The sequence below is a fragment of the Anomalospiza imberbis genome, chromosome 7 (assembly GCF_031753505.1).
Source record: "Anomalospiza imberbis isolate Cuckoo-Finch-1a 21T00152 chromosome 7, ASM3175350v1, whole genome shotgun sequence".
Classification (NCBI taxonomy): Eukaryota; Metazoa; Chordata; class Aves; order Passeriformes; family Viduidae; genus Anomalospiza; species Anomalospiza imberbis.
The window spans coordinates 21,863,642-21,887,421 of record NC_089687.1 but is presented as its reverse complement, the minus strand read 5'-3'; the positions used below and the strand labels follow the sequence as shown (position 1 = coordinate 21,887,421).

Genomic DNA, 23,780 nt, shown 5'->3' with positions numbered 1-23,780 from the left:
TTCTAGTAATGGAATTATTTCAGCACTGAAATTTGTAAGTGTGTGTCTGTTTTGTAAATGTGCACACGTGGATTAGGTAAACTGCATATAGGGAATTCTACTGGGTTTGTGTGGCAAGGTTTAGGTAGTGGTGGGGGGGCTACGGTGCTGGCTCCTGTGAGAAGCTGCTAGAACCTTCCCTGTATCCAGGGAAGCCACTGCCAGCTGGCTCCAAGACAGAACCCCCACTGGCCAAGGCTGAGCCCATGTGCAATGGCAGTAGCACCTCTGGGATAACTGATTTGAGGCAGTAAAAGAAGTTATTAGTCAGAAGCAACTGCAGCCAGAGAAGAGAGGAGTGAGAGTATGTGAGAGGAACAGCACTGCAGGCACCCAGGTCAGCAAAGGAGAGGGAGGAGGTTCTCCAGGCAGATTCCCCTGCAGCCCCTGGAGGACCCTGGAGCAGCCGGATTCCCAAAGGAGGCTGTAGGAAGCCCATGCTGGAGCAGGCTTCTGGCAGTACCTGTGGACCAGTGCAGAGAACAGCCAACACAGGAGCAGATTTACTGGCAAGATTTACTGACCTGGTGGGGGACCCATGCTGGAGCAGCCTGTTTCTGAAGGAGTAAGATGTTTCAATATTAATTTTCACCTAGGCTGGGGCATGATCAGCTACCTGAAAATACCAATTTTATAGCAAAAGACAAATGAAGTATATAAAAGAACCAAATGGGAAACAAAAACTTCACTATTTTCTCGTTCTTATTCTGTTGTTTTTTTCTGTCCTGTTCTTCAACCCCTTAGTCTTGAAGCTTTCTTCTCAACTGACCAGGAATTATGAGGAAACAAGCTTGATTATGGAAAAGTATCCTTTTTTGCCTTCTTCATGTGAACAGACAAACTGAGTGAAATACCTCCACTGCAAGAGTAAAGATATCTGGAAATCTCTTCTTTTATGACCATGTGCAGGTGAGAACCCAAAGCACTAACAAAACAGATTAAATATCCATTCAAGTTGGAGACAAGTTCTTTGTCGTCAGCTGGTGAAAGAGAGGAGAGCTGAAGAGACCCTGCTCTCACAGGAGAAAAAGAGGAGAGGGAATTTTTCTCCCTGTTAGCATCAGAGATGCCGTGGCAGTGCCCTTTCAGGGTTCAACACTAACTCTGAAGCAATGCATTAGGGCTTTGTGTAGACAGCTCAGTGCAAGAGAGCAAGAGCCTTACTCAGCTCTTGGTACCAGCTTTCCATCCAAAGGAAAAGTAACAGGCTGTTCTGTAAAGGCTGAAAAATTAGATGCAATATGAGTGTTTCCTTCAAGCATTGCTGCTCTTGAATATGGACTGAGCCATAAAAGGCTCCTCCCTGTTCACTCAATTAAAAATTTTTTTCCCACATAGGTCACACTGCTTTATTATTTTACAGGCACACCACTTTCAGCAAGCATTATTAAAGAGCTTCAGGTGCCTCAGTTCTTCCTAAATGTATTAAACATATGAAAATAAATATTCAGATTATCCTAAAATGTTTAACCATCTCTGAATTTGTTGTAGATTTGAAATATTCAATATTTGCAATTTGGGAGTAGTATTGATTCCTACCTTTAAATAGCTCCATGGTTTAAAATAATTAACTATTTCTGAGAAATCTCAAAAAAAAGTTAGAATTAATTTCTTATAAAAAACACTTATTTTATATCCAAATAAATATTCCTCTGCATCAAGTCTTATGAAATTATAATATTGTTTTCACTGGATATGACTTGGCTCAAGGATATGAATAGCACCATGTTCAGAAACTAGCCTAAAATTCTGATTTACAATGAGCAAGGCATTTAGATGTTAGGCTGGATGCCTGTTGTAATAAATAACTTTAACAGATCACCTATCAAGAAATACAATAAATCTAAAATAAAAAAAGCAGCCACATGTGTAGTGGTAACTCATCTTAAATATGTCTAACAGCAGATAACTTCAGCTTTTAAAAAAATTATTTTGGTTTTCTTATCCAAACAGTTGCTTTCACTATTCTGAGTCACAAAGAGGTAAATTTATTAGTTTTTCACAATTGGAGATATTGCATGGTTAGTACTGCTGGTAAACAAGCTTTCCCACAAACTGACTATAACACCTGTGTTTGCAGAAATCTAGGCGTGGATTCTGCTGGCAAAATTCTTTTGTAATTGGGACAGATTGAGGGGAGGAAAACCACCATCTCTTCCAGTGATGATGATGATGGTAACATGGAATACAACAGAAATTTCATTGAACGATGTTTTTGCTTGAGTTACAAGTTATGGTTCCTTTGCCTGAAGTGTCCATTTGTTGTTCCAAATGCATAAAACAAGTATGCTCATAATTCAGAGGAAAGTGCAAAAATTATATTTATGCTACAACATTTTGAAAGGTAAATCTACTTATAGCTGCATATTCCAGTACTCTGTTCAAAGCATTTAACTTTGTTCAGAGTCCTTTGCAGACCCTAGGCTCTGAGCAGGGAGCCTATCTTCCTGCACAGGTATGCCAACTATCAAAAGATGGGAAAAAACCTCAAGATGTTGCCAGTGCCAGGGTACTGCTGCACAACAGAGTTGTGAGCCTTGTCCATGATCCTGGATGATTTTTTTCACTTGACTAAAATGACTGGAAAATAGCAAAGAAATATTGTTGGGAAATAAAATGTGTCAAAAATGAAATCATGGTTTTGCTGTAGTGCCAATAAGACTCTTCTACTGTAATGACTTCTGTTTTGTCCTGCAGTCACTTGGACATGAGTGAGTTCTTACAAGTCCTTAAGTTTTTACTTTTTTTTTTTTTTTTTAGACTAAATAGGTGTTAGCAAAGTTATTTTAACATTATGCTTGCCTGGGGTATTTTGGGCAATATCTGTGGGCAGGCAGTGCAGTCAAATAACTCCCAAGATTGTCTCTAAGGTAGAAGAAAAAAATCCCTTCTCTTCCCATATTTTTTTTTTTTTTTCCAAGAGAAAACACGGAATCATTTTTAAATTCAGAGGGATTTTGAGACTGAGCTTTAAAATCCTGGGGTATATGTGTGAAATAATCTACGAACTAAAAGCTATGGGCTGGTCAGCTGACCTACAACCCCTGCTACTCTGATACTCTCCAGTGTGCAGTAGTACATGATTCATATGCACTTATATCTGACTGTGTTCATCTTCGAAATAATCACTTCATTCTAGATAAATGTATTCAGTGCTATGACTACTCCATCCATCATATTAGGTAGGGTTGTGCAGCTGAATGCAGCTCTATTCCAAATAATGATGGTCTCTAATATTTTCCTGAAAATGTGGGTAATTTATTATCATCGGCTAATTATGCCCAATACGGCTGCAGGCTGACATTTATTGCAAGAGGTGGGCTGAAGGGAGCCAGGAGGTATTGCGTTGTCACCAGAGCAGTTTCTGGGAAGAAATTTAGCTGCTTGTCCAGCATTTCCATCACAGCTCTGGGAAGCATTTCCATTCCTGCAGTGTGCTGGATGAACTTGCTTCTCCCCTGCTTCAGGCAGGATTGATGGTTGCCCAAAGCTTCCCTTGGTGAGGGATCACAAAAGCTCCTTCTCTCCCCACATGTGCTCCTGGTAGGAGAAGCACAGCTGCTTTGTTTCAATGGCAGGCACATTCCTGCCTAAATCAGCCTAAACAGTGACCTGATTTGCAGATCCCCACTCCTGTGGCCTTGGTTTCTTGTCCAAGTGGCAACATTCAACAATTCCTCTTCCCCATCTCTGAATGCACAGACAGGGACACAAAGCAGTAAACTCTTGGTTTATAGACATCTGTTTTTCATCTGTGAAAAATACAGCTTTCTGTGCCTGTCGAGGAAAACTCAGATCCAGAAACTTTCTTCAGTATGTGATCTACCAGGCAGAAAGAAGAAATGTCACCTGTTCTTTCTACTGTAATTTAACCATTTCTTTGGGTTGTTTCTCTTTTCCATTGCTGCTTTTGCTTGGAAATTAATAGCTGAGGAAAACATTTTAATTGCTGTGCAATAAGTTTTTGTTCATCTTGGGAATTTACTGCAGGACAGCTCTACCTCATTCAGGTCAATGATAATTACACATTGACTTCAGTGGGAATGAACACTGCCTCTATATTTTATTATCTATGCATGAAATAGTTCTATTTGCTGAATTCTTCTTTAATTCCATATTTTTGTTTGCACTTCTCTCTTTGTGAGTGTCTTGCCACTACGATCAAAGTATCCCTAAGAAAGTTATCAGAGCCTTCCCAAAAATGTTAAAATGCCTTTTAGGTTGCACCTGTGGCTGTTATTTTCTAGGTAGAATAACTCAACCCCCCATGTCTGAGATTCTAGAGACCTGATATCATCTTTGTTGGCCTATGGTGCACCTTTAGCGAGGCAGTACTGACTTCTGGCAGCCCAGTTCTGCAAACAGGCCTGGGTGAGCTCCACATAGGTTACAGCTATGAAAGATCTTCTTCTATAGAAAATATATCACCTCGTGCTTATTGCTGTCTTCCCTTCCTAGTGCCACTTGATGTTTGCCTCTGCCTGCTGCTGTGCGCTAGGTTGATGGTTTCAGGGATTTTTCTATACAATAGCTTCCCAAAGTTATCAGCTGTGTTAGGGTGCTTCACCCAGGAATGGACTCAGCCATTTTACCACCTGGTAATTGATGCTGGGTAGTCCTGAGAAATAGGGAAAGCATATTAGTTAAAGTGCTTTGTGAAAATACTGCTCTTAGTGAAATCAATCACTGCAGAGTGTGCAATGATTCTGAACTACGAAAAGATATTTGAGGTCAGTGAATAAAAAGACATCATTTTAGCCATTCATTTTGTCAAAAACAGAACTATAGAAAGCTTTTCCCATTATTTTTGTCTTCGTGGAGCCATTCAAAACCAGCAATAGCATCAGCAGAGTGTACAACTGCTTTATTAGAGGTGCTGTTCAGAGGTGTTTGATTTTGAGGTTCACTTAAGGTGAGCAGTCAAGACAGTAGAGACCATCCTTTGATTTTTCAGATTGGAGAGATGCTCAGAAAACTACACAATCAGTAACTTCTGTGCCAGTGATTAATTTGCTGAGGCTTTAGGCAGAACTGTCTGTTCTTTAATTATCTTTGAAGACCAAAATAAGCTTGAGGTTTATGTGTGTTTGGGGTGAATTGAGGGGAAGTGTTCTTCCTTGATTTCATGATTTCTACTGGGAAACAAAAAGCAGATTCACTTTTTAGCCCAGTTAAGTGTGTTCATCTAATTATTAGAGTTCACTACTGTCATATATGGGGTTTACTGGAGCACCTGTGGTCCAGCACTTGTGTGAATGATTCTCTCCAAGCAAAGCAGTGCTTTCACCTCTCCACCTCTGATAAATGGTAAAAACCACACAACTCCCTAAAATCTTCTAAAGTCTTGGCAAGACAAAAGAGCTTTGTCCAGGCTAAGTAAAAGGGAGAAGCAATTATCTGAATGAAGAAGGGTGTGTAAGTGAACACCTGGGATGAATCTTCCTATTTATAACATATCATTGTCATATGGAGGAGTGAAGTTTAGCACTCAGCCATTGATTTGAGGCAGGGTCACTCGATGTACTGTCAGCCAGTGGCATGCACACAGGACTACTTGGGATGGCTTTGTTTTGCCTTATTAGCTGTAGCTACTGTTACTCCCAGATATGACTGAAGAAGCAAATAATTTTTGTTCAAAACAGTGCATATCCAGCAATTTTTAATTTTCCTTTTTCAGCCGCATCCAGTTTCGTGAACCTACAATTTAAATTTCAGAGAAGCACTGGAAGTCTGTGGAGGATGATTTGAAAGGTGCTGTATGGCTGTGTCAGTGGTGGGCAGCTGTGCCACTTGTGTCTCCTTGGCCCTGAAGACACGGGCTCGGCTGGAGGTTGAGAGAGCCTGTAAACCTGGAACTGTGGGAGGTGAGCAGGCAGCCTGGGGGGGCACTACAGTTTGGGATGGGAAATGGGGTGTCCTGAGAGCTGGTTGTAACCCTGTATTTATAGGCCATTTTTCTCACTGAATGGGTAATTTTTTGATTCTTGGTTTTCATTGAAATAAGCAATTGTAAATATTGAAGTTAAAGTCCAGTCAGAGCTGTGAGAATCCTGATAAAAATGTGCAGTTTCCACATGATCTGAAGTACTGCACACAGACAATCAACAGATTTATATCAAACCATGCCACACAGTAATCTTTAAACCTTCCTGCCTGTTTAGAAGAGTAATACATTTTGTTTCTTACTGTTTGTATGCTGCTCTAAACTGCAGAAGAGAAGGGATGTAGGAATATGTACGAGCTAATGGCAAACTTTAAGTACTGTATCAATAAAGACATTAAAGAGGTGATAGAACGTAAAAAGACAGGGTCCTTTCTATTGATTGCCAGACGTGGGGATGTGTGGTAGCTGTGGGTATTGCTGTATTTCACCACAGCCACTGTCCTGTGCACCCACTGCACTGGCAGAGAGAGAGGTGATGTGGAGCTGTCATTGCTGATTCTGAACAAAGTACTGGCTGACTAATTAGAGAGTTATTATTTGTAGCCAGCATACTATTGAAGCAAAATCTCCTAAATATTGTTATTAGTAATAAGCACTCCTTTATATTGCTGCAGAACCATGCCTTTAAACCACACCTCCTGCTTGTCCCAGAGAGTTTGCAGTCTGCTCCTAAGCTTACAACTCAAAGTCTCTATAGAAGGAAGGGAAAGTAGGAAAAGTGTGCCAGGTCCAGGCTGTGTTTTGGGCTTCCCAGGCAGAGATGGAACTGCGGCGTCTTGCTCCCAAACCTTCCAAAGACATTGCAGCCTGTCCAGCACCCTGGCAGGACTCGGAGGTGCTTGGGATGTGACTCTCAAGCTTTACTCAGGTATAGGATAGTCCTTGAGCAAAGCTCGCAGGAGCTAGGAGACAAGCAGTGTTTTATTGTTTTTGTTTTGTCCCTGTTCCTCTTGCTACCACCCTTCTTGTCTTTGTTTCTGAAGTGATGAGAAAAATCCCCAAAAGATGCTTGGACTTAGGTGGGCTGGGAAATTTATTATTTTCCTGTCTTTGGTCCTCTATATTATTTAATGAGCATAAGAAACACACCAGTAACCATTAGACTTGCTGCTCTTCTGTTAAATTTTACTTCATACTTTTCTGTCAAATTTTCTCAAAGTGGACTGTAAAACCTAATAATGCTTTCTTTTCCCATGTGTCTGTGGAAAGCACTGGAAATATAACCAATACCAGAACTTCTCTGTAAAGACACAGAATAAAAATGCTTGCTTGTAGTAATTCCTTACATTGGGCTGGCAGGAGGAAAACTTCTCAGTTAGTGGCAAGTAACTTTTCTATGTTTATCTTCAAATTCTAGGAATCTGGTGTTGCTCCTCCCTGTACGCTATTAAATAAAAGACCATTAAGGAAACCATCATTACTGCAGGTAAACTAAAAAATCATTAGACTTACATCAACTCCAAATGTGATAAAAATTGAGTTAATGGCCTTTTAGGTGACATTTTTTACCAAGAATTATAATTTACTTGTGTTTTTGTCAATTTAATTAATTGAGTAGTTAATTAAATATTGTCTATAGGAAGCTGCCATGCAAAAAAATCAGTTTACTGCAATCCCCCTTTTTTAAAATGAATTTCATTGCCATCAAATAAAGAATGTTTTTGTGTTTGTTTCCTCTGTTTAAATTCTGCTTCCTCCTTGTGAAACTGTTAATATGGTAGAGCTCTGTTCTGAAATTGCCCACAAACTTTTAAAAACATAGCTAATTACAGATAGCCCAATTTAAACTTTACAGCATTCTTTGTACATTCAGAATGTATGGAAGGTGGTTTATGCCTGCCAGCAAGCAGGAACACATTGTACTTCTGCAAATCTGGAGATGAAGCAAGAAGGACTCCTTCTGCTGACAGAAAGTGAGGCTCACTAAGTACACCTGGGAAGAAAAAAAATGGTGGTGTTAGTGGATTAAATTTTTTGTAATAAATGCTGGTCTTGGTTATGGATATTCCTTTGCCTATGGGGTGCAGTGCAGGGCTAAAGTGATCAGAAGGGAAGTGCTGTAAGCACATTGTATCATATTCTAACAGCATCAGCAAGTAACTTGCACCTATCAATGGTTTGCTTGCATATTACTTCAGGAAAGTTCTGTGGGTCGTTCCTGGGCATTTTGTGGAGCTGGGCACTGGAGAAAAATGGAGCTGGGAAAGCAGCAAAACTGGACCATGCTCTGGATGTCCAGCAGCCTTTCGCAGGCTACTCAAGATGGATTTTTAAAAAAATTCTACTCTATAAAAGAAATAAAAATTATGTATCTTTGCTGCTTGTAGGTGAAAAGACTTCTTTGTCAGGTATCGCTACTAAAGGTTTTAGTGGTGCAGAGATGCTGTGCAAAGAGTGGCAGGAAAGTGCTATGTACAGGGGCAGGATCTGGCAGCCCGCTTAGAGCTCACTTCTGTCACAAGAACTCAGGATCGCAGGAAATTGTACTGTCTGAAGATCTGTAAGGCCATTGCATTTATTCTGAGATCCTACTATTTGAAGCTGTTTTCTTAATTCCATCAACAATTTAAAATTGCTTGGCATTTCAACTCAGGTAAAATGATATAATTTTTACAACTCTTCCCAAGATTTGCCAAAACTGTAGAATGTGGGCCTGCCAAACTGGCCTGCAGCAGATGTTCATAAGGAGGAGTGAAAGGCCTCTGAAGCTCTATTGTCCATGGGTCCATGACAAAAAGCTGTTGGCTGTGGATTGCTCCTGGGTGTGTGGTCTGCACAGAGCAAAGAAGTGCTGCCTTCTCTTACTGCCCTCACCCACACACCCAATCTCTTTTTTCTCTGCTCTTTTGGGAAGGACAAGGTGACTTCCTCTATCCCCAAGAAGGCATCCCCAAAGACAAGAAGGAAGTTCTGAAACTGCTGAGCTCCTGTGCCATGTCCAGCTGTCCTGTGCTCAGATCATCCTAAGATTCTGGAGGAGGACTGGGATGCACAAAATCTGCCACTCAATGGAACATTGAGTGACAGCCTGGAGGGAAAGAAACCAGGGCATTGAATGATACTGTTTGCTTTTCCAAATAGAAACAATTTTGGAGAGATGCATTTTGTACAGGAACCTCCTGATGTTTTCTCTTGACCTCTCAGCAGTTCTGCTTAGGTAATGAAATGTAAAACACCTTTATCTTGTTGTATGTCATTTCCTAGAGTGACAGCTGATTATATTTTAGGAATGTTTTCTCATTTTCTGAATTAAATCAGTTTGGCATTCTGTAGCAGACAGTACTCATTAACCTTTTAAAGATTGCCAAACTAATTTGAAGCATTCAATGGAGGAAAAAAAAGGAAAAACCCCTCTGTTAAACATCTTTTTAATCTGATGCTTCTGAAGCAACAGGCAGCAAAAACTAGGTATTCTTACTGTAATGTGTTAGAAGTGACACTGGTTTACACTCTACTTGAGCAGATTTGAAGAAGGTACAAAATATGAACCAGCTTGTGACGTATAGTAGGAATGTCATTTATCAACTTACCAACGTTTGATGTTTAGAATGATACTGATTTTCATATATGATTCCATATAACTCTTCCAGACTGTTGTGAAGGAGAAAATAAAAGTCCACTTTCTAAGCCTCACTAAGCACACATGGCAGAAACCAGGAGATAAGGAGCTGCAAGATCTCAAACCACTGGTGCTGATGAATTCATGAATATGTAAGTAGAACTAAATGAGAAACTTAATGTGATTCTGCAGGTTTTTTGCTTCCCTTACCTTCTCCAGCCCTCAAAATACATTATGGATAGTGACTACATAATATTCGAGCCATGACTATTACAAAAAAGTACCTACTGAGTTGGTGGGTGAGAGGAAAATTTTAAATATGCTGGTACTGTATGTATACTTACAATGTTTGTATGTCTGAATAACATCTATGATATTTATCTTGTTAGTCTTTGCAATAACTCTTGGTCCCTAATTCTTCATTCTGTAAAGACTTTATAATATCCCTGTTTTGGGGAGGCTCGCAAGTAAACTGAAGCTACACAAATTAATCTGTTACTTCATTTATATTTTACACAAGTACCTTGTAAGCCACATCCTCTGATAATGTTGCTCTTCCATGCAGGGCATGTGTGTGCCATCACAAAATGGCATCTGTACATGTTTTGGTGGGCTCTTTGGCTAATTAGGTTTTAAAACAACATGGTTAAATCCCTGGCACAGCCCTTCTCACAAGAGAGGAAACTGGCTCAGATGCATTACTTTGGGGACCAATCAATAAGGATCAATTCCTGCAGTGTGGGGCTAGAATGTTCCCAAATCCAGACTTCTCACCCGGGGGGATTTCTCCCAAATCCACTTTCTGGTAGTTTTGCTACCTTGTAATACAATGAAGGCAGCTACTAGATCATTTGGCTCACGAGGAGTGCAGTGCTTAGAGATGAGTGTGCTGGTGCCTTGGTATCAGCCAGCTGGTCATAATAAAACCAGCCAAGGCAACTGGAGGCCAGCTGAGAGAAATCACCCTGCTTTCCACAGCTTCTGGCAAGATGAAGAGCTGTCCTCAGTAGATCCATGGCAGGAGCTGTGCCATTTTAAGATACCTTCCTTGCTGTACCTCCCAGCACATTTTTCCTCTTCTGAAGGTAAAAAAAAGGCAAGTAAAACTGTGAAGATGTTAAAACTTGTTCCTCACATTCCCCCCAAGCCAGCTTGGAGTAGAAAAAAAGAATGTAAAGGATACCAGCGTTCCATCCGTTCAGCATTGCCAGAGTAAAGATCTGTCCTTTGGCTTTTTAGGAGGCTGGTATTTAAATGGCAGCCATTACCACCCATACTTATTTAGAGGGTATGGTGAGATTTCTTTTGTGCTGCTGAAAGAGTCACACTACACACTGAAAAAGTAGGAACTCTTGTAATTAAAGGAGGTTTTATGGTTCCTTTAAATTGTGTCCTGGTGAACAGTTGTGTGGAAAACCCTAAGACACGGAATTGCAAATTAAATCTTTATAGGAAATGTCCCTGCAAATAGAAGATGTATTTTAACTTGAAGTAAGCACAGTATAATCACAATAATATGGACTGAACATCAGCAAGGGAAATATTGCTGGGGATTGTGTGCTTTTCAACTCTGTTGTAGGTAACTTCTCACACCAGTAGTGAGTTATGCCTAATATGCATTGGATTTAGATCAAATTTACTGAAGGGAAATGTGGTGCACACACCCCATCCACCCCCCACTCCCTTGTACCTGCATATTGAATGCCTGGCCACCACAGAGGAAAAGAAGTGAGGGCAGACTCCTTGAGGCTTGTTTTCCTGCCTGATGGCACAAATTTCACTGGGTTGATATGAAGGTCCTGTCAAGCAATGACTCTTCCTGAGCTTAGATGGAGTTTCTGGCTACCAGAACATGTCAGCTAACTAGTATTTAAACATCTGTGTATCAAAGGCTGTATATGTATGAATTTAATGTCATATTGAAATTATTTTCAACTCATAAAATTTAGTTTTATATTTTTTCAAGAATTTATGATCTCTCAAGACAAGTGTTGTTTAAAAAATACATATATATGTATATATACATACACACACTTATGTAACAGGAATATGCATGTTAGAATTTCTCTCCCTGTTTTAAAAACCACAAAGGAATAGGAAAAACTCTTATAATGTGTGTGGTGTAGTAAAAGCAATTAACAATTTAGAGCATTTTGAGGCAGAGGAGCCCAAAATGGAGCAAGAACTGGGGAAGAACTGAAAAACTGTATCCAGCATACACACGGGCACAGTGCCTGGCAGAGCTTAGCCCACACTGTGTGTGCCTGCTTGGTCCCAGCAGTTTGCATCCCCACACCTTCTCCAGGGACAGAGCTTGCCTAAATAAGCAGAAGGCACACATAGTTATTTATCCAGAGCATGGTTAAGAAAGCAATCCATCCTCTGATGTTGTTTTCTAATTTGTCCCATCCTGGCACTAATGTACAGCAACTGTGCTATATTGGGCTGTCCTTCCCAGTCCCTCTGCACTGGGGCTCAATGGACTTACAAGGAAGGTCTGGCTGTAGAATCATTGCTACAAGATGCTTTAAAGAAGATAGTGTTAATTTCTTAAATATGTTTCACCTTTCCACATGCATGAGGCTTCCTAACTGGCAGCCTTTGGATTTTGTTGGTTCTGGCTGCACACCTGCGCCTGTCTGTGCATTAAACCTTGACTGTAGGACTCTCGTCACAAATGAACTGTCAAATCATTACTACGTTTGATGCAGCATAATCTGTCTTGAAACTAGAATTGGTCCATCCAGGCTCAAATTTCACTTGCTACTGAGGCTAATATGCTGTTTTGAATATGCATTCATGGAGACTGGCATCCATTGGGATCCAGAGGGAGTACAAGCTAAGAGCAGATTTTCTGAATTAGCATGTCGAAAGGGAAGGGTCTTTCATTTAGACTGCTGCAGATGCCTTTCCCTCTTGTTCATTACAATTGCATTTCATCAGCTTTATGATGTCCACATGTCAATTGAGTGTGAGGATTTTGCACACAAAAGAGCCTCAGGGAAAACGACTTCACTAGCTAATCAGCTGATTATCATACCTCAAATGGGCTGCAGTGTGCTGCTCCAAATACTATATCAGTGAGAGTGGAATTGAAGATTAAGACAGCAAAAAGAAAGCTCTACAGCCCAGTTTAAAAAAATCAAACAGGAATTTGTCAGGGATAGAAAGAAGCAAATATAGCCAGAACAAGTGCCTTGAAAATATCCTGAGGCTGATTAAAAAAAATAACAAATGCCTTTCTTCCAAAGGTGTTGAGGGGTGAAAGGTTAATTAACTGTATTATCTGCCTGTTTATGCCCAGCTGTGTAAAGCTCAATAACACAAGCTCCCACCCTGGTTTTAACATTGCATCCAAGAACCAAGACCAGTTGCAAGAACAGCCTCTCCTAATAATTTAATTAGCCTCTGAACAAGCTGGATGCTCACAGCAAAGCAGACTTGTTCTCAGAGCCTCCCTTTATGTGGATCTCTGTTCTTTTTGGATCTGCTGTCTGGATGGGGTTCTTAGAGACCAATTTCATTAAATGATCCAAACAGTAATGAAGAGGCTGCTATGGAGTCTTGCACAATAGCTCCTGGTTGCTCGTATGTATGGATTCCTCCAGCCCATGAATACAGATCTATAAGAAGCACCATTTAATGGTTAGCGTGGGCTTTTACTTTTTGTCTGAAATTTACCAAAGTTTTATCCCAGCTCCCTGGAGTCCTCCCCAAGTCTATCTAAAATGCAGTTAGAGCAGAGGCTGTCTTTTGCTTCACAGAGCGTCTGCCTTATGCTTTCATCAGAGTAGTCTAACTCACACAGATGCACTATTTAACAATGCCATCCCCTGCTTTCATCAGAAGGGGGAAGGTTGCAGAGCTGAGCCCTGAAGAATAAGGGGGGCAGGTCCCCTGTGATCGGCGAAAGCTGAACATCGGTGCCAGTTTCCATCTGTCATGATAGCCTATCTCCGAACCTTCAATCTGTCAAAAGCTTGCTGCCTAGCTGAAGGCTCCAGGAGATTTGGTGCACTAAACACATTTGACAACAGCATTATCACTGCAAGGAGCCCAGCAAAATGCCATCAATGTGTTAATTGTAGCCGGCTATGTAAAATGTCACTTCCCATATCATTTTACAGCGGCTTTGCCTATTTTGCAGCTCCTAATTTTCCACCCTTTATAAATACGTGGATTGTTCATGTGGAAATGTGGTTCTTTTTCATGTCAGCTATAGTTTGTTGGGTTTTTTTTTCCTCTCCTTAAATGGAGGTATAATTTGGGTCTAATACATTGCTCCAAGAAAGCAGCAGTATCTGTGGAAAAATAAATAAAAAGCATTCATGGAAATGAATTGTCTGTACATTGCTGCTGTTCTAATTTTATATCTCAATGGAGATTTATTTCTGGGTTTGTACATTCTTTAGTGTATAAATGATTCATTTTGCTGCTGTTGCTGCAAACTCCCTTTATCGAGGGCATGGTATTTTTACATTCCTGAGAGTTTTCCTCCACCATGATGCAAGAACACTTTTGTAATGATAAACATGAGAGTACAGCATAAATAAATGAAAAATCCCCCTTGAAGGTATGAATGTGCTTTTTAGCACCCAAGTAACTAATATTCAATTTCTGGTACAACCAGTGCCAGGTGTTAAATTTCTCTAGTTACTGTCACTAATGCAAATTAGATTCTTTTTGCACTCATAAAAAATCAAATCCACATTAGAAATTAGCTATAAAATGTAATGACTTAAATGCTGTAGTGTTTTACAAATCTCCCTGCATTTCTATAGCAGATAATGCTATAAAACTAGGAAAGAATAATAAAATATGGTAGAAAGTTGGGTTATTTAAAGGTCTATTGTGACTGATTATTCAGGGATTTGATGTATTATTTTGCTTTATTTCCTTGTTGGTTGAAATAAGCATGCTTATGATTTCATTTCTTTTCCAGATTAGATGTAATCAAAGCTCTCCTTTGAATTTCATGTTCCCCTAACTGCAAAGGCTGTTTGTATTATTGGAAAATATAATCTGGTGAAGTTTATAATATATTTGCAACTTTTAATCATTGGAATTGTAAATGTTTCTGACAGCTGTTAAGAAAGTTGCAGTGATCTTAGTAGTAGTTGCAATACTGAGCTTTATGGGGCTCTGTGACAATTTTCTAAACAGATTATTTTTTGCCCCCAGTCCCCATAGATATTTCAAAAACTCTGGTGAAAATAACTAATCAATGTTTATTCTTTTATATATTGTGGTAAAGTCTTTAAAAATGGCAAATAGCAAAAATTGTGTTTGCCAACCTTTAAATCCAAGGTAATATTGCCTATGCAAAATACCCATTTTGTCATCTCTTGCCAAGTATTTAATTTAGGGTATTAAAAAAAAATTGCAGTAAAACTCTTAAGTCCTAGGTGTATAGCATATTTCCTGCATACTAAAGGAAGTTTTAATTAAAATTAGCATTTCTGAATTGTTACATTAGTATAAAGCGAATTCAAGCTCTGCAGTTCACATTCTGCCTCTTTTCCATAGGAAGCATAAAAGAAATTCATGCAGTGCCCCTGCAGTCATTGCCATGGGATGTGACCAGGGCACAGCACTTTCTCTGCAGAGCTTGGGCCCCCGCTCCTTTAGAAAACATTTTCCCTATCTTTTTCCTGTGTTCCCAAAACAAAAGTCACTGGAGAGGCGAAGTATTTTTGTTCCACATACAACCTGTTATGCATCCCAGTTCTCAATTCATAATTGTGAATTGGATAGTCCCAGTTCAGGTCCCATCCAGATCTGAGCATAAATGTGTGGACTGGCTCAAACCCAGTTAGGAAGACTCATAGAAATTCCTTTTAGGAGTAAAGGTGATGCGAGTGCAATTCTCAGCCTTGAGTTGCTGTGGTAAAGCAATTAGCTTTGTTACCTGCAATTGGACTTGCAAGAGGTGAGAGAGGAGAAATACGGCTTTGACAGCTAGCTGGGAGGGTGATTTTTTTTTGAGAATGATCCTGTTCAAGACTGAGACTATGGAAAAGCTGCTGAATGGATACCATTACTGTCACACTGTTTCACGGTTAACAATCTGTTCTGGCATCTAAAATCTGTGTCACACAGTTCTTGAATTCTAGGTTTTCAAAAGTGACTAGGAAGAAGAAAGAGAGAGAGATTAATTTGGGAGTCCCAGCCCTCCTTAGAAAGTGCTATGGACCTTCTCTCCAAAACTCATCTGAGGTGCTACAGATACAAGTAAAAATATGTGGCCCCTTGAAAATCATGGCACAAAGATGCCCTGTCAAAGCAGGGAACATGTCCTCCTTGGGCACTTGGCTGGTGAGTCTATCAAGTACTTCATCTCCAGTAGCACAGGCATGGAATATTGATATGAAATGCATCTGTAAAATATTCAATAATTCAGAACAAAAGAAAGAGATACTTAAACATAAGGGGCAGTACTATGCCAATCTCTTGGCTCCACCATCAAGGGCTGAGGACGGGTAGAGCACTGCTCTTGGCCACTTTTTCCTGCTGACCCATCCAGCCCCAGCCATACCAGTAAGTGATCTTGGTGAATCGTATGAAAATGCAAAATATAAGAATGCTTTCATGTTGTTTGCTTGTTTGTTTGTAATTTAAATATTTTCAGAAATTTCCAGTTAAAGCATAGCCTCTACATTTCCACATCAGAGCACCATCAGTCAATGTCTCACTCCTACATGTTGAGTTCAAGGAAAGCTTGCAAGACATACACTCAGAGTTTTTGTGTATGGCCCCAAATTAAGTAATTAAGTAATCGTACCATGCAATGTGATCAAAAGCTATTGGGAAGTCCAGAACTGAAATCTAATGCACTGCAAAACCTGTCACCAAATATAACTGGTGTTAAACAACCTTGGGGCTTTCTGTATTCCCAGCATCACACAATACTGTTTAGGCAGCTGAAAAAGTAAATACCAGAAATTATTCTGTTCCTGACTGCTGAGCTCAAAAGGACTGCATGAGAAAGCATCTGTATTTCTAGCAGACAAAAGTACTTGAATTCTTCTGTAATTTCTCATTTCATTTATACATTCAGCCCCCATGTATATCTTCTATGTATTGAAATGCTGCAAAATTAAAACTGAAATCAGCACAAATTATTATTTAGATTAGATTGCTTTATTCTAGCCAAACTTTTCTAATACTTATTAGCAGATTCAAATATATGTTGTCAGGGCAGGTCCCTAGCTGACACCTTGCTGCATGTTCTCAGTGAGCCGGTGCTACCATGAATTTGTCCTGCCTCGTAACAAAGTTTTGCAAGATTTTGTAGCAGTCAGGATTTTGCTCACACTGCAAGAAGTAGAAATCTAATTTTTCTGCATGCACTTGAGTCTCAGCCTCCAGAAACTTGAGCGATGTGACTTCAGAAAATGTTTCTGTTCTGCTCAATATTTAATGTGTAGTCTTTCCTTTTGCAGTGCCATAAACATGCAAAGAGGTAGACAATATTTTCCTGTGATTGTCTGTGGTTAGTTCCTCTGCTACAAATATTAAAATCTCATTTCTTAATTTTTACAGATATTGTAACAGATTGACAAATAGGCACTTCTGCTGTTAATGAAAGGTAAGGAAATTTTCAGCCATAAAAAGAAAAAATATTGAAATTTAAATAACAGTCACAGAACCCTAATTGTAAAAATAATGCAGTCATAGTAAGAAATATAAATAAAAGCATATTATCTTCTACCCAAATAAAATGAATTAATAACCCTTGCATTTTAAATAGCAGACATTCTATTTGTTGTTTTTTATTTAACAATTATATTTATGTGAATGACTTAGTCTAATATATAGACCTGCAAAAAACTTAAACTCTTTGAAGAGCCTGAAAAACAGGGAAATGGTGCCTTTCTCAAAATATTTAACTGTACTGTTGATTTCTGAGTTATAAAGAAAGTTATTATTTTTATCAGAAGGAATATCCAAATATTTTTGTCTATAATCCATCACCTTCTAACAAACATATTATTTACTCTGAGGTAACAAAGATAAGTAGCGAGCAAGATGAACGAACATGTGATAAGCAGTGTGATCTTTCTTTTTATATTCTCTATATTTCTATATTGATGTCACTAAGGCAGTATTAGGCAGATGCCATTGGGTCACTTAAATCCAATTGGGTTTCTGGACAGAATCATGGGTCCATCACCACAGAAGCCACTGGGGTGGCATCTTCCAGTTCAGTATAGATGGCACACAAGTCTGATCTGGAAGGTTTGGTTCTGGTAAGTAAATTCTTCCCTCACCAAAGCCAATGGGAATTTCATCACTGACTTTGTGGGAACAATCTCACCATGGTGAATCTTGGGCAATTTCTGGATTGTTTGAAACTCGGGGGGAAAAGGTTTACATGTGCTTTTCCAGTCAGGACCTGTGCTGAACCATGAGGAGAGAGACAGCCCTAAAAAGCAGAGATTTGCTATTATGTTTTACATGAGTGGTCATTAAGACCTCATCTTCACTAAAATGAGATTTTTGTACTCTATCTTCTTTCAACTCTTTTCTTAAATATACTTTAATGTTGCAGAAACTGCTTTTTTCAAATCACACTAATGATAGCATGGGAAAAGGAGATCTTTACTTTCATACCTCCTTATCGGCAGCTTTACAAGATAAAAATATACATGTTTAGCATTGCTGCCTATGACAGTCTTTGTTATCTACTAAGCAGAATGTTATTTTTCCAGCAACATATAAAGCAGGCAAATGGCTGCTCATCATCTTCTTTTCAGGAATGTTTTACATACAATTCTCTCCTGGCTAATAGCTCCTTCTATTGTCCATGACTTATCATTGTCAGGATTCTATGCATTTCATCCTTATTTATTTTGCTGGAAATCTGACCATTTTCAAAGGACAGGCTGAATATAAATGGCCCATGCAGTATCGTCTCATGCAGAGTAAAGCATATACTGTTTTAGAATGTATAAGAATATTACTTTCACTGGTATATTTCCTTTTCACTGGTATAATTCTTTCCTTTTCTCTTCCTCTGTCTTACTTATTTTTTTAAACTCTTCTAAAGCACTATAAAGTAAGTATCAAAGGTATCCTGGGTAATTAGCCATTACAATACTGTCACAGAGGCTTCTGCAGTCAATACAGAGATAATTTGGGCAATGGTGAATGACAGCATTGTCCAGACTTTTGGGATAATCAAGGACACATCCAGCTGTACCAGACATCTGTCAGACCCATGAATCATTTCAAGTAGCTTTGCAATATCCAGGCAACTCGAGCAAAGATAAACACTTCAGCAGCACGCAGCCATGGAAAAATACTGCTGCCACCAGAAAGCATTTAGCTGCTCAGTGCTGCAGGCCTGTCTCTCAGAGCAGAAGAGGTACCCCACACATCTCTGGGATTTTGAAGGGGCACACATTTTTAACATTGCCTACTATAGTATGACTGAAGTGGCATCCCCTGCACATGCACACACACATTTATTAGAATTACTGAGGCAAAAAGAAAACAAGGGGAAAAGTCATATAAAAAACTCAAAGGCTGAAGTAATCCTGATAAATGCAACATGCCCTCTTGCAAATAAGGGTATTTGTACTATTTATATTGGCCTGAAATGGCTAGTTGTACATTTTCTAGACTTTTCATACCTGTGGTGGAACTGTTACTCTAAATGTGCATCAAGATTAACAAGGAGCTGGAAAACTCTCTGGTAGTTTCCTGTTGCTGTAACCTTAGTCACATACTTGTGTTGGAGAGCTGAAAGGAAACAAAGGCAATGCTTTGATGTCCTGGGTAAGTCATAGGCAAAGTCTGGAGCTGTGAGGTTTGGACTTTGCTGTGCCACAGTCACGTGCATGGCTGTGGGCAAGTATTCTCCAGTCTCTGTGATGTGGATTCTCCCTCTAATTGCCAAGCCCATCTTTGCAAAGCCCACCGACACCCCTCCTTTGGATTAAGTTATTCTCAGTGCTCTGCAGGTGTGTGGGGATGGCTGCTCTGTCCTAGCCCTGGTTCTCAAGGATGAAAACAACTGGCAGGATGAGGTGAGCCAGTTTCCCTTTCCTGTTAAGGTGACCACAGACTATGGAGGTGAGCAAGGAGTAGCACAACTTGCATTCAGACAGTGTGGATTTTGCTGCACTCTGCAGGCAGAAAAACTATATGGAATTGCTCCTAAAAATTTTATTAAAATCCTATAATTACACCAGAGAGTAAAGGAGATTTCTGAACGACTGTAACATATCTGTCATACAAATATCTGCCATAGACTTCTTTGAAAGTCACACTTCACACTGGAGTTGAAATTGGTTGTAATTTTCCCTTGTTATCTTTATATGGCACTGATGGGAAAGAGTGTTATTAAGATTTCAGGGTAGCACTGAAGAGCTTTGTTCAACTCCACCCAAGAGCCTGTGTCTAAGAGCAAAGCAGCCGAAAAAGCTTGTGAAATCTGTTGCTGGTGAGTGGAAGGGCAGCATGGATGGAGCTGGGCTGGGAGGTGCTGCAAGCAGTTGGTGTTCAAGAAGGATACAGAGATTGATTTGTTGTGAGTGCTGTGAATGCAGCAATTGCTTTTGGAAAGCAAGAGGAAGGATTACTGGGGAGACATCAGGGGCTGTGATTGACAGATTGGTAGCTTTCCAGTGACAGAATGAGGGGCACTGAAGTATTTGGGGAGAAAGAGTGGGCCCACCACAGAGAAAATGCAATGCATTGATGTTGCTTCTGATTATGAAGATGAAGAATTGCATCTTGAAGAGTTGACAGAGGTGTTGAAAAACTGTTGCTGCATCCTCTGAACTCACATTTGTCTTTGTTCCCTGCTTTGGCCTTTTCCTCTGCCACCATTCCCAGCTACCACTGCAGTTCAGTGTCATTGTCGCTTAGCTCTGAAGTTTGGGTAATTTAGGAACATGGGTGCTGTTATACCAACAAAGGTCTTCCTCTCATTTCCATACACAGGCATATTTTTCTGTTGTGATAGAACTGTGGTAGATTGCCAGTTCCTACCAGTCCTTGCTGACAGAGGACACCGGCTCAGGGCAATCAGGTACACTTCAATAAAAGTGTACTTGAGCTCAGGTATTCCTTCTTGATTTTTGAGTTCTGACACCAACTGCTGGTGGTTCTGTACTGACCTACACTCTCCACAACTCCAGGTCCTAATCTGTAATGCATTGCCCATGCTGTTTTGATATGATATTGGCTATACGTGAGTTTTTGCCTCAGTGGTTATTCAAGTCTGAGCACCAGAGTAAAATAATGCAGTTGGTAGGGATTGCAACATCCCTCCAGTTGTGTTGGCCCTTTAATGTCCCCATTTTCATTGCTAAATAATTTGATCATTAATAAGAGAGAGTAGTTATTGATTGGAATAGAAGCAATAATGCTGTCCTCGCTGTATCTATTTAATTTGTAGGTTATTTCTGCTATTTCAGTTTCCCAAGTTTATGTGTAGAAAGATGCTGTTGACTTCATATATCCAGCAGAAGATATGATTTATTGTGAAATAATTTTTAGAAACTTATGGTAGCAATCTCTTCAGGTCATCTACCCTGTCATCCTCAAGCTTTCTTTCAGTATCTTTATGGAACTATTCAGACCTTATTTTGCTTTAAAATAATCTCTAGTTAATTGCAATTCATTTTCCTGTGTAATAGTCTTCAAGCTTTTGTAGTTTGTGCAGATCTCCAGAACCAGAATTCTCCCTGTAACCAAAAGCCTGGAGCATGTTCATTATTTCTGTGCTGAAAACTCTTCACTAATTTTGCTGTGTTACAGCAGGGAACTTTTAAGTTTATTTGCTTTTATACCTGGCTTTGCACAGTTGTGTTCATTCATAAATGTGGAAACTCACTTCTCTTGCTTCCTAAAGTGTACATATAATTCTTCCACTGGAAACTGTGCAAACTGCCTGGGTATTTTTACCTCTTTAAGGAAACTACCTCTCTTAAACACACTGCTCTGATATGATAGATTCTCTAGCGCTGTTACTGCTCTTTATTCTTGTGGTTAGCTTTGAAGAAAAATTGCTTCAAGTCAATGGGTCAGACTCTTTGGATTGGCAGAGCCCTGTCAAGTACAAATAGCAATGGCCCTGAGGAACTCCTTGCCACAGAATATCCTGAATACCAAAATTATTAATGAGTTTTTAAAGTGATTAGATAAATTCATAGATATTTGAGCTATTTGGTAAAAATGAAATGAAGTGATCCTGAGAAAACATTCACTACAGCCAGTCCATTAACATCTGGTTACTGGAAATTAAGTTAATATAGCTGAGGAGAAATTACTCTGCACACATCTTAGATTTTTTACTTTCTTCCCAAAGAACCAGAGCTGTCAGAGAGGAAGTACAGATGCAGGAGGAGATCTGTCCTAACCCAGTTTATACTATCAGGCAATGCTTGTGGCCTTTGTGGATTCTTGTAAGATCATATTTAAAAATGGGCTAATCAAAGATACATTAAAACTGACCTGAAGTATCCTAAAAAAAATTACAAGAGTTGCTACAGTAATATGTCCTGTGTGAGCATGGGCAGTTGAGTTAGTGCACTTGCAGCAACAGCAGAGTCTCAATAATAGAACTGGCTCCCAGTCATTATGTGATCTCCCATCAGGAACCAATTCAAAGGACCCCAGGAGATGAGAGACTTTGCCTCCTCAGAGCTACAGTAATCTCTAACCCATCTGCATATGGGAAGAATCTGGCCATGCACTTTCAGCTCCCTTTAATCACACAAAGACCCAACCATCTACTATTGCTTTTTCATAATCTGCTTTAATTGTCATTGATTTGTGCGTTCAGGATGTGCCCTGAGCTAACTGAAGCACTTTGTCTGTGTTTGTGGCTGACTGCCTGTGTTGCAGTCCTCGAACTGCTCTCCTTGGGGTCCCTGATGAAACCTTTTTCTGGGCAACACCTCTGTGTTTCCCAGTCAGGGTCTTGCTTGCAACGTAAGGGTTACCTGAGGCAAGTGCCTTCTGCACAGGTTTAATTGTCACATTCTTAACCTCTTCCTGGCTTCCATTCCTCGCAGTCTTCCACGCTTGAAACAATGAACAAACATATTTTAACAAGATAAACTGGCAAACAGATATTTAATCAATTATGCAGGAAAAATTTATCAGTGAGAACAATCTGGATAACCACAACCCACAAAAATCACATTTAACCAAAAGGACATGGTTGCAATGAAAGAAATAGTGTTTAATTACTTGAACTCTGTGAAGTGACTACTCCAGTGGAGACTCTAATGTGATCAAGAAACCATTTAACACACGCAGGTATCTTTCACCTTGAAAGACATAATTTCAATTTAATTTTCAGTTTTAATTTACATTTTACATTTTAATTTACAGTTAATCTTCTGGGCATTCTAATAATACAGAGTCTGTTTTATAGTAATAAATTTGCTGTGTTTTAAACATGATTTGTTTGGTACTTTGCTGATTTAATAAATGAGGTAAGCTAACTGGACAAAATTTCCATGGAAAGAAAGGATGGGTCAAAAGGACAGAAAGGGTAGTTTCTTCTAAATGTCACATGTCATGGTGAGCAGGCACATATTGGGCTCATTGATCGTACCTCTACCACCTGGAAGGAAGTGTCATTGTCCCTGCTACATCTTTAGTAAGGATGTTGTGCCTTGCACAACACAGGCAGCCTGCAGCAAAGATCCAAAGCAGACAAGAAGATGGGTAGTTTAGTTGAGTGAAATGATTGGGATTCAGTTTGAGTAAGCTGAGGTGCTACTGGGAATTTTGATGTGACCTCCTCATTTTGATCACCTACAGTGCCACCCCTGTGGTGACAGACAATTCCCTGCTTGGGGCAGCTGGGTAGGGATGGGCTGGTTTGTGTCTCCATGTGGAGAGCTGGGTTTTAATCTGAGGCAGAGGTTCAAGAGAGGGAGCCATTACATCAGCAAGTGGGAGCAAGGGTAACCCGCATCTCAAGAGGGATTGTGACTGCCACAGGCACCTCCTCCTGAGAAACAGAGCTGGGACAGCTTTGGGGTCTGGAACATCATCATCTGTGACACCAGAAAATCTTAGTAAATATTTTAGATTACTCACCAAAAGCCCGCAGGAAATATTAAATAATGCAGCTTGATTTTATTTCTGCCAGTAGTGGCAACATAACAAAATAAAGGAAACACTAAGAAAATGGAAAAATTAATTTGATTTTTTGAGTACCTATCTCTTAAAACAATATTAGTTACTCTCAATGATGAAGAATTATAAAGT

The 23,780-nt window shown here is 39.7% G+C and overlaps 2 long non-coding RNA genes across 2 annotated transcripts; both read left to right on the top strand.

Annotated features, from left to right (window-relative positions):
* The first annotated feature begins 516 nt into the window (after positions 1 to 516).
* On the top strand, positions 517 to 5,873 carry LOC137477186 (uncharacterized). Its single transcript, XR_011000868.1, has 3 exons — positions 517 to 604; positions 812 to 948; positions 5,755 to 5,873. It is a non-coding gene; the product is annotated as an uncharacterized lncRNA (long non-coding RNA).
* Positions 5,874 to 6,979: 1,106 nt separating this feature from the next.
* Positions 6,980 to 15,770, top strand: LOC137477612 (uncharacterized). The gene is made up of 3 exons (XR_011001093.1): positions 6,980 to 7,409; positions 9,574 to 9,694; positions 15,656 to 15,770. It is a non-coding gene; the product is annotated as an uncharacterized lncRNA (long non-coding RNA).
* Positions 15,771 to 23,780: the final 8,010 nt, after the last annotated feature.